Source organism: Vipera ursinii, assembly GCF_947247035.1.
Source record: "Vipera ursinii genome assembly, chromosome: 3".
Lineage (NCBI taxonomy): Eukaryota > Metazoa > Chordata > Lepidosauria > Squamata > Viperidae > Vipera > Vipera ursinii.
Genome location: NC_139516.1, coordinates 206,262,758 through 206,275,078, shown reverse-complemented (window position 1 = coordinate 206,275,078; position 12,321 = coordinate 206,262,758).

Sequence of the window (12,321 nt, the reverse complement as noted above, 5' to 3'; positions counted from 1 at the left end):
CAGTTAGAACAATTAACCAGTGGAACAACCTGCCTCCAGAAGTGGTGAATGCTCCGACACTGGAAGTTTTTAAGAAGAGACTGGACAGCCATTTGTCTGAAATGGTATAGGGTTTCCTGCCTGAGCAGGGGGTTGGACTAGATGACCTCCAAGGTACCTTCCAACTTTATTATTATTATTATTATTATTATTATTATTATTATTATTATTATTATTATTATTATTATTATTATTATTATTATTATTATCCCATCCTTCCTTCTTCAAATGGCTCCTTAGTGGGAATTATTGGGTAATGGAAGGACTCGATTATCAGCTGGCCCTTCCTCCCATCCCATAATTGTCTTGGTGTCTGGAGACATTTACAGGAAGCATCCTAAGCCTCCTGACAGCTCCAAACATCTTCAAAATGTGTTTATAGTATAGATTTCCATGTGCATTTTATATGATCAATTTGTGTGAGTCTGTTTTGCTTCCCCTTGAAATTCCTCAGATAATTTCACTGCTGCTGGAAAACCCAAATTTCATTTCTGCTTTAGGCAAAATGTCACTGACTGTTGTTTGAGTTTCTGGTACTTTAGATAAACATTCTCTAGACAGACAGCCTATAGAAACAAGGATTAGCTGCAAAGATGTAACCAAGGCAAACAATTTACAACGCGAAAACTTTACCGCAAAATTCCCTCTGAAAATTCCCACATAAACACTGAGACGGAAGCTCCTAGAAGATCAGTCAGGGTTGTTGTTGACAATGACGATCATGAGGTTATTTTGTGATTATTGTATAAGCATATCAATAAAGTTCAGATTAACCATGTTTTGGAGGCAACAGATTTCTCCTGGATGAGACAAAGAAATAAGGAAGCAAGGCTGTTCAAGTGCATGCACTTCTATTTCGTGCTAGCTTTCTACAAGAATCCAAACTACTAACAGTCAAGGCAAATGGGTGGTAGATAAGAGTCAATGGAATTCAAGGTGGGATAGACCTAGAACTCTTTTGAGTGCAAAGGGATTCAAGACTGATGATGCATTTGACCTGCTCTTGGGCTCAGCCTGGTCATCCCCTTTGTATCCAACTCAGAAGACCATGGGTGACCTGATAGCAGTCTTCCAATATCTCAGCTGCTGCCCCAAAGAAGAGGGAGTCAAGCTATTCTCCAAAGCACCTGAGGGCAGGACAAAAAGCAACGGATGGAAACTAATCAAGGAGAGTAGCAACCTAGAACTAAGGAGAAATTTCCTGACTGTTAGAACAATTAACCAGTGGAACAACCTGCCTCCAGAAGTTGTGAATGCTCCAACCGTGGGAATGGGGTGCTTTGCTTGATTCTTCATCAAGGTGATGCAGCCCTATAAACTAGAAGATTGGAACTTAAGTGACTGCCTTTCCCAGATAAATTCTCCTCACCCAACCTGAATAGCAACAGAAGGCTGACCAGGGAGTATGTCAAGAAGGGACTCCGTAATGGTTATTTTCCTCTCTCATGGAAAAAAAAACATCCCCCTGAGGTGAAGATTATATTTTCTCTCATGAGTTTCTGGAAGCTGATAAAACCTGGTTCATTTGAAAAACCTTGGATAACTGAGTCACTGGTACCAGTACCAGTTTAGCTATACTACGCTATAAAAGTATATTATTACGAGGGTCCATCTGGATTAAAGTGATGGTAGAGATAGATAGATAGATAGATAGATAGATAGATAGATAGATAGATAGATAGATAGATAGATAGATAGATAGATAGATAGATATAGACACAGTAAGAAAGAAAGAAAGAAAGATAGATAGATAGATAGATAGATAGATAGATAGATAGATAGATAGATAGATAGATAGATAGATAGATAGATAGATAGATAGACAGACACAGTAAGAGACAGACAGACAGACAGACAGATAGACACAGTAAGAAATATAGATAGATAGATAGATAGATAGATAGATAGATAGATAGATAGATAGATAGATAGATAGATAGATAGATAGATAGATACAGTAAGAGACAGACAGACAGACAGACAGACAGACAGACAGACAGACAGACAGATAGACAGATATTGCAGAGAGAGAGAAAAAAAACAGACAGAAAGATAGAAGGACAGAGCTATAGATATGCACAAATATATCCCTACACCCAAGCATTTTGGATTCTAAAGAGAAGAATTTTTCTTTAAAAAAGAAAAAAAATGCTCTTTACTGAGTACTTGGAAGGATCACAGATTAAATCAGGGGGAGCAGGAAATAAGCCTTGGCCCAGCTCTCAACATTTCCAAATAGGACATGAATGTCTCTCCTTCTGTCTCTGCTGATTTTTCCTCACTGTTTCATTGCTGATTTAATCAGTGAACGTTTCTAAACTGCACTTATATAGTTTATCTCGAAATTCTTGTGTACAGCAGTACTTAAATGAATGTTCCCCCCCCCTCAAGTACATATCCAAACCTACATTTTGCTACATTCCAGCTGCCTAAAGCCAGGTTGTAAAATTGAGAGAGAAGCGAAATCAATTGGAGAGATTTAGGGAATTCACATAAGAATTTAAGACTGAATGCTTGGTTCCAGCCTATAGCTTAAATGCTTCAACTTATAAATGAACAAAAATGCTTACAAAGGAAAGTTAACTGTGATGCTTCTCTGGGTCCTATATGTGTTTGTATGTGGGTATATGCATTGTTATTGTTGTTGTTGTTGTTGTTGTTGTTGTTGTTGTTATTATTATTATTATTATTATTATTATTATTATTATTATTATTATTATTATTAATCATCACACAGTCAGCCAGATGTTCAGACTGGGATAGGCAGATGTGGATGTTTGATGGTATTACAGATATCGTCGCAGGATGGAAGCAATTTCTGGTAAGGCTGCCTCTTGCAATTGACTAATGACGAATTTGTCAATGCCAATGGTGTTCAAGTGGTGCTTCAGTTGTTTTGGGATTGCACCCAAGGCACCTATTACTATTGGTACTACCCTTGCTTGCCTTTGCCACAGTCTTTCTATTTCTATTTGTAGGTCTTTGGATTTTGTTATCTTCTCCAGTTCTTTCTCGTCTATTCTGCTGTCTCCAGGAACTGCCACGTCCACTATCCAGACTTTTTTGTCTTTCTTATCGACAATTGTTAAGTCTGGGGTGTTATGTTACAGGTGCTTGTCTGTTTAAATTCTGAAGTCCCAGAGCAGTTTAACTTTATCATTTTTCTATGACTTTCTCTATTTTATGAACCCACCAGTTCTTGCTTACAGGCAAATGATATTTCTTTGTTGTTGTTGTTGTTGTTGTTGTTGTTGTTGTTGTTGTTGTTTTTATTATTATTATTAACTTGTCATGTTTGTGCAGTGTATATTGGATATATGTATGTATAGGTGTGTGTGTGTGTGTGTGTGTGTGTGTGTATGTGCTCATAGCAAAAAATGACAATAAAAGTTATCTTATCTTGTCCTGTCCTATCCCTGTCTTATCTTGTCTTATATCTTATCTTATATCTTACCTTATATTTTATCTTCTCCTATATCTTCTCTTCTTTTCTCACCTCACCTTTTCTTCCTATCTTATTAGTAACAAGGTTGTTAAGTGAATCTGGCTTCCCCATTGACTTTGCTCATCAGCAGGTCGCCAAGGGTGATCACACAACCCCGGGATGCTGCAACAGTCATAAATATGAGTCAGTTGCCAAGGGTCTGAATTTCAATCGTGTGACCTTAGGGATGCTGCAACGGCCACAAGTGGTCAAAAATAGTCCTCAGTCGCTTTTTTCCAGGGTTTATTGTACGTTCGGTCACTAAGTGAACTTTTGTAAGTTGAGGACTACTTGTTTACCACTTTCTACTTCAAGGAACATTGGTTTGTGAAGGGTTGTGATGTGGGTCCAGACCGAAACTGAGAACATTTGGGGACCTGCCACACAAAACGCTTCTTTTGAAGCCAACAAAAAAGTACCTGGTTCATTTTCAACTTCCTATAGCTCTGATCTGGCCTAAAATAGATGCCTATGCTGCAGATATTGATGTGGCTGAATGAGCTAAAGCTATCCTGAATTGCTAGGTGGAACAAAAAAAAAAAAAGCTACAGCCCAATGGCTGATGGAGGAATAAGAAAGACTTAAGAATTTCTCCAGCTGCCGCCCCATCCAATATTCCAGTCCCCTAATAAAAATTCATATTCTGCAGAAAGCTGTAGCTTTACAGAATAAGGCTTTTCTGGGCAGCAGCCTGACACTTGTAATGTTTGAATGCAATCATCCAATGATTTCTGACCACCCCCCCTCTTGATTGCTTAATAATACGTTTCCTGTATAGGATAGGGTGAAGATATAAGGAGGATAAATGAAGAGCTGTCTGGCTTGATTGTTTCCTATTTAAATGAGGAACGAAGGCACAGCAGACCAAATAAAGCTTTCACTTCCTTGAACATCTTGGGAAAAGCACAAACCCACTTGAACTTTTGAAAGGAATTAGAGGGGAAGAGTCTTTTTCATGCAGTTAATCCATTAGTGAGAGTTGTTCTGTCCCAGCCTACATGAGCACTTGCTGTGCTCACAAGGAGAAATCCATCTTCCAAGAAACAGGCAGGAACCGCAAGAAAAAAATTACCCTTTTATTCTCACAGACCTGAGTCAGTGTCCAAGGCAAACAAACACAATCCACAGAAACTCAATCCTCAACACGAACGGCTGCCTTCAGCAACCAGCACCTCCCACACCTTCCCTTTTATAATTCAGCCAAGCTGTAGCTTCCTAATGCCTTCTCCTTTGCCTTTGGCGCCGCCCCATTGCATTCCTCTGTCCTGCTCACTTCTCTTGCGTGCACTTTCATGCATAGTGGATATTTCACAGCTGTGCTTCATGCTTGTCCATCTCAGACTCCCAGCACAGCTGTGTCGCAGCCTGAGCGCAAGTAGAGGGGCCAGGCTCCTCGTCGGACTGTGAGTCTTGGTGCTCCTCAGAGCCTTCCTCTGACTCTGATGTCACTCCAGGCCCCTCCTCCTCTTCTGATTCCTCAGTCTCAGCTGCCGGATCTACTGGCTGGGGAGGAATCACAACATGTGTGATGCTTTGGAGCTAGCATTAAAAAGGCGGCATGCATGGGCACCGAGCTGCCCATTGTCTCCCTTCAAGATGGGGAGATGTCTCTTGCCAAAAATCTTGCACTAAAATCTGCCAACTTGAAATATTCTTGTAGAGTGTTTGGAAGCTTCAGTTGTAGCAGCTTGCCAAGTTTTGCACAAGCCTAGACTTGTGCAAAACTTGTGTGTCACTTCTTCTGCGGGAGCTGTCAGTCTGCTTCCAGGTACAATTCAAGGTGATGATTATCAACTTTAAAGCCCTCTATGGCTTGGGACCATGTTATACCACATTCCTCTGTGCATTAATGTTTCACCTGTGGAGATGGGTGCCAGCATCAAATTCCTGGGAGTGCAGTTAACAAGTAGGCTGGCTTGGTTGCTCAACAGTAAGACCCTGGTGAAGCGGGCACAGCATCACCTGCATTTTCTGCATCACATGAGAAAAGCACATCTTCCTTCCCTTATCCTGACCACTTTCTACAGAGGGATGATCCTGTCACACAGCATCACAGTCTGGTTTGGAAGCATCACTGCTTCAGACAGGAAGGCGGTGCAGAGAGTGGTGAGGATGGCTGAAAAGATTATTGGCAGTTCCCTCCCTTCCATCCAGGACATAGCACAGAAGTGATGCATCAGCAGGGTCCGTAAGATTGTCTGGGACACTACACATCCTCTTCATGACCTGTTTTCCTTGTTACCTTCTGGGAGGAGGGGGCTTCATGGTTTCCAAAGCAGAACATCCAGATTCACTCACAGCTTTCTTCCATAGAGTATTAACCTTGTGAACTCTAAAGATTCCTTCTTTTGTTATGCATTCAAGATGGACAGCAAATGGACAGGAGTTCTAAGATAACGGCTCCTGGAATGGCTGCGGCTGCATTTGCTCTTGAAGGCGAATAGTTTTGGGAGGGATAGTAAGGGCTATAGGCCACATGATCAGGAAGATTTTAATGTGTTTGAGCAACATGGTTGAACTAAGGTAACATACGACATACGACCGACAATCTTTGCTGGCCTGGCGAGTTTCTAGTTGTTTTGGAACTGTTGGTGAGACCGTTGAAAGTCGTTGGCGCTGTTTGAATTTGTTCTACCAGCAGCAAAATCTGACTGCTGGCCCAGTGATGGATTCTATTGCAAATCAGGGCTGTTTCCAGAGGAGGCAGAGGAGAGGACCTGGAGCTTATGGAGCGAAGGAACTGGATGAGGCGGTCGGCAGGCCCAGAGGAAGAGAGAGAGAGGCTTTTGGAGGAGTTGGTGGCGGTGGCAGCAGCGTGCTCCAGGGGTGAAAAGAAGCAAGGCCTCTTAAAGGAAAAGGAAGAGTCAGGATCAGGAAAAGGAAAGAAGGCGAGGTTGTCAGAATACAAGCGAATTTGAGGGCTAATCCACATGGAGCCCCATTTCCATCTGTCCTGTGTGCCATCGTTCACTCCCTAGAGACTAAAATGGACAATGTGAAATTTGAGCGGGCCCCGAACAAGAAGTATATATCGGAGGTGGTGACCCTTTGAGAGCTGTATGCAACGAAATTTCATTTTGATGTATGCCGATTGGTGTACATTCAAAGTGACAATAAAGTTATCATCATCATCATTAATATTTATAAGTTACTTTTATGTAAGGGTGTACATATGTTGTATATGGTATGTTTTAAAATGTGTGTTATGTATGTGCACAGTTGAGAGCAAGCAGCTAAATTTCATTTTTAATGTGTGCCATTGTGCCCACAGGGGAAAAGATGACAATAAAGATTATTATCATTATCATTAAAGCCTTAGTAAGACCACACCTAGAATAGTGCAACCACTTTTGGTCACCACAGTATAAAAAAGATGTTGAGACTCTAGAAAAAGTGAAGAGAAGAGCAGCAAAGATGATTCGGGGACTGGAGGCTAAAACATACATAAAACAGTTGCAGGAACTGGGCATGGCTAGTCTAGTGAAGAGAAGGACCAGGGGAGACATGACAGCAGCTCCAATATTTGAGGGGCTGTCACAGAGAGGAGGAGGGTCAACCTATTTTGCAAAGCACCTGAAGGCCTGACAAGGAATAATGGATGGAAACTGATCAAGGAGAGATTCAAAGTAGAAATAAGGAGAAATTTTCTGACAGTGAGAGCAATCAACCAATGTAACAGCTTCCCTTCAGAAGTTGTGGTAGCTTCATCCCTGGAAACTTTCAAGAGGAGTTTGGACTGCCACCTGTCAGAGATGGTGTAGGGTCTCCTGCTTGGGAGGGTGGTTGGACTAGATGACCCACAAGATCTATTCTATTCTATTCTATTCTATTCTATTCTATTCTATTCTATTCTATTCTATTCTATTCTATTCTATTCTATTCTATTCTATTCTATTCTATTCTATTCTATTCTATTCTATTCTATTCTATTCTTATTCTTCTCTGTTCTATTCTATTCTATTCTATTCTATTCTACTCTATTCTATTCTACTCTACTCTACTCTACTCTATTCTATTCTATTCTATTCTATTCTACTCTACTCTACTCTACTCTACTCTACTCTACTCTACTCTACTCTACTCTATTCTATTCTATTCTATTCTATTCTATTCTATTCTATTCTATTCTATTCTATTCTATTCTATTCTATTCTATTCTTTAAAGGTCCACCAGGATGGGAAGGTAGGGCTTCCTGAAAGTTCCATCAATTAGGGGTTGTCATCTGGTGAGACCATGAAAAAGGGCCTTCTCAGTGGTGGCCCCTTATTTATGGAACACAATGCCTCCAGATGTATAGTTGACTTCCACCCTGAAAGGCCCTGAAGATGTGGTTTTGTCAGTGGATGTGAGGAACCTGAATGGAGACCAAGCCAATCAAGTGAGTAACTTGATTTTGTTTTGCTGTCATGGGAGGCAGGGTGGGTTGGTTTTTAAAAAGACATTTGCAGGCTTCCCAGAATCACCTATGTGTGAGTTGGATGGCTACATAAATTTGGAAAGGAAGGAAGGAAGGAAGGAAGGAAGGAAGGAAGGAAGGAAGGAAGGAAGGAAGGAAGGAAGAGGGAATGAAACTTGAAGTGCTGCTGAGATCTCACTGAAATTTCATCCAATTTCAGTGGTTACACAGAATAATCAATCAATCAGAATAGAGCTGGAAGGGACCTTGGAGGTCTCCTAGTCCAACCCCCTCCTCAAGCAGGAGACCCTATACCATTTCAGACAAGTAATTGTCCAGTCTCTTTTTTAAAGCCTCCAATGATGGAGCAACCACAACGTTTGAAGGTAAGCTGTTCCACTAGTTAATTGTCTTCTTTGTTAGGAAGTTTTTTCCCCTTAATTCCAGGTTGCTTCTCTCCTTGATTAATTTGTCTCTTGTCTTGCCTTCTGGCGCTTTGGAGAATAAAATAAGAAAATAAGTCAGAGATTTTGGCCACTCAGTCTGAGAACTGAACCTCATTACGAAGGGGAGAAAGCTTTACTATCTTGGAGGACTTCACAATGTTACCTTGGATCAGAGTTAAGGAAATTTGATTGAAATTATTATTATTATTTATTGCATTTATATACCGCCCTTTCCCTGAGGACTCAGGGCGGTTTACAGGGAGTTAAAATCAACCATACAAAAGTTAAAACCCAATTTAAAAAAAAATAAATCGACCCTGTACTATTAAAAACCCCAATTAAAATGAATGTCTCCTCAGCCTGGGCCCGAGAGCTCAAAGAGCCAGGTCTTCAGGCCCCGGCGGAATGATCGGAGGTCGGGAGCGGTCCTCAGCTCCACCGGCAGCTGGTTCCAGAGGGCAGGCGCCCCCACTGAGAAGGCCCTATCCCTGGGTGTCACCCGCCGGCAATCTCTTACCGGCGGGACCCTGAGCAGACTAGAATCCACTCTGGATAATGACAACTTATAATGTAGAATATTGGCTTGCTGCAGTGGTTTGGCCTTGAGTTAAAATAATTTCTTTTTGATAGATCATTTTTTTTGGGGGGGGGAGGAAAGCAAATTAAGGAAGACTGGTTCAGAAGCCATCATAAAGAATAATTGTACCACTAATATTTGTAATACAAAAGCTCTTTGACATATCATCAGGAATAGCCATCATCCCTATGGGGTTCAGATCCATCCAAAATTACTATTTTAAGTACAAAGCAAGTAAAAGGATATAATCAAAACATGACCAATACACCCACATGCTGACTGGGAAGTTAGATATTCTGGGATGCCTATTGTCAAAGTTTATTTTTATGTTCTCTGAATACATGTGTGACTTTCGAATAATCCTGGAATAAGGCACACCAGACAGAAGAAAAAAATGGATATTGGGAAACATGTTTCTGCCTTTCCCCCCAAAACTATTTGGTATCATAAGCTTAATGAAAGGAAAACCATTTCGGCATAAAGAAAGATGCATTTTACACAAAGAGGACCTAACTGGAAAGGGTTAGGAGAGGGAGTCATCAGAGCCTTGCCAGCAAAAAGAGCTCTGATAGGCAGAGAGATAAATAACGTCAGGAATCTCATTGGCCGGCTGGGAATATCAGTCTCAGAAAGTCTGTCACATTGTTCTGCCTTCCTCTGCATTTTCCATGGAGAGAACTGAAATTGCAATGTTCTGTGTTGACACCCCCACTGCACAGAGAGAGAGAGACATACACCCCTTCAACAACAGGAGAAATACCATAGTAGTATAGTTACTGATTTCAATTTGCAGATCTGCTTTGATGGAGTGACTCAGTTGGGCCCTCACAAACACAGGCAGGCAGGCAGGCAGATACCTACATTACATACAGTACATGCATGCATAAATATATACATACAGAGCCAGTGGGGTCAAAAGGTTAAAGTACAAAGCTATAAATTAGGAAAATATGACATTATGCCTTCAGAGGGTAATCATTTTGGGGTAGGTCCTCATCTCTCTCTCTCTCTCTCTCTCTCTCTCTCTCTCTCTCTCTCTCTCTCTCTCTCTCTCTCTGCAAAGTCGCGTGGTCGCACAGAGAGACGGACACTTGAGCTGGGTAGTATTTCTTTTATTCGGATCAGGAATGAATCTGGGGCAAAGGGGTTTACCTGGTGTTTCTTATACCTGCCCAGGTGAATGATGGCCAATAGAATTGAACCTGGGCTTCCCGCCAGTGCATGTGGCCAATAGGTTTAAACCCTGGCTTCCCGCCAGAGCTGACCATGCCGGGGCTGTCAAACTTGCTCCGTCCGGCTTTTCCCGCCTCAGCGGTTATCGCTATCTATCTATCTAGTATTTATGATCTAACTATCATCTATCTATCTATCTATCTATCTATCTATCTACAGGGAGTGCAGAATTATTAGGCAAGTTGTATTTTTGAGGATTAATTTTATTATTGAACAACAACCATGTTCTCAATGAACCCAAAAAACTCATTAATATCAAAGCTGAATATTTTTGGAAGTAGTTTTTAGTTTGTTTTTAGTTATAGCTATTTTAGGGGGATATCTGTGTGTGCAGGTGACTATTACTGTGCATAATTATTAGGCAACTTAACAAAAAACAAATATATACCCATTTCAATTATTTATTTTTACCAGTGAAACCAATATAACATCTCAACATTCACAAATATACATTTCTGACATTCAAAAACATAACAAAAACAAATCAGTGACCAATATAGCCACCTTTCTTTGCAAGGACACTCAAAAGCCTGCCATCCATGGATTCTGTCAGTGTTTTGATCTGTTCACCATCAACATTGCGTGCAGCAGCAACCACAGCCTCCCAGACACTGTTCAGAGAGGTGTACTGTTTTCCCTCCTTGTTAATCTCACATTTGATGATGGACCACAGGTTCTCAATGGGGTTCAGATCAGGTGAACAAGGAGGCCATGTCATTAGATTTCCTTCTTTTATACCCTTTCTTGCCAGCCACGCTGTGGAGTACTTGGACGCGTGTGATGGAGCATTGTCCTGCATGAAAATCATGTTTTTCTTGAAGGATGCAGACTTCTTCCTGTACCACTGCTTGAAGAAGGTGTCTTCCAGAAACTGGCAGTAGGACTGGGAGTTGAGCTTGACTCCATCCTCAACCCGAAAAGGCCCCACAAGCTCATCTTTGATGATACCAGCCCAAACCAGTACTCCACCTCCACCTTGCTGGCGTCTGAGTCGGACTGGAGCTCTCTGCCCTTTACCAATCCAGCCACGGGCCCATCCATCTGGCCCATCAAGACTCACTCTCATTTCATCAGTCCATAAAACCTTAGAAAAATCAGTCTTGAGATATTTCTTGGCCCAGTCTTGACGTTTCAGCTTGTGTGTCTTGTTCAGTGGTGGTCGTCTTTCAGCCTTTCTTACCTTGGCCATGTCTCTGAGTATTGCACACCTTGTGCTTTTGGGCACTCCAGTGATGTTGCAGCTCTGAAATATGGCCAAACTGGTGGCAAGTGGCATCTTGGCAGCTGCACGCTTGACTTTTCTCAGTTCATGGGCAGTTATTTTGCGCCTTGGTTTCTCCACACGCTTCTTGCGACCCTGTTGACTATTTTGAATGAAACGCTTGATTGTTCGATGATCACGCTTCAGAAGCTTTGCAATTTTAAGAGTACTGCATCCCTCTGCAAGATATCTCACTATTTTTGACTTTTCTGAGCCTGTCAAGTCCTTCTTTTGACCCATTTTGCCAAAGGAAAGGAAGTTGCCTAATAATTATGCACACCTGATACAGGGTGTTGATGTCATTAGACCACACCCCTTCTCATTACAGAGATGCACATCACCTAATATGCTTAATTGGTAGTAGGCTTTCGAGCCTATACAGCTTGGAGTAAGACAACATGCATAAAGAGGATGATGTGGTCAAAATACTCATTTGCCTAATAATTCTGCACTCCCTGTATCTATCTATCTATCTATCTATCTATCTATCTATGATCTATCTATCATCTATCTTTCTATCTATCTCTATCTATCTATCTATCTATCTATCTATCTATCTATCTATCTATCTATGATCTACCTATCTATCTGTCTTAGTATTTATGATCTAACTATCTATCATCTATCTCTATCTATCTATCTATCTATCTATCTATCTATCTATCTATCTATCTATCTATCTTAATATTTATGATCTAACTATCTATATCATCTACCTATCTATCTATCTATCTATCTATCTATCTATCTATCTATCTATCTATCTATCTATCTATCTATCTATCTATCTATATCTTATCTATCTATCTATCTATCTATTTATGATCTATCTATCTATCTATCTATCTATCTATCTATCTATCTATCTATCTAACATTTTAGTA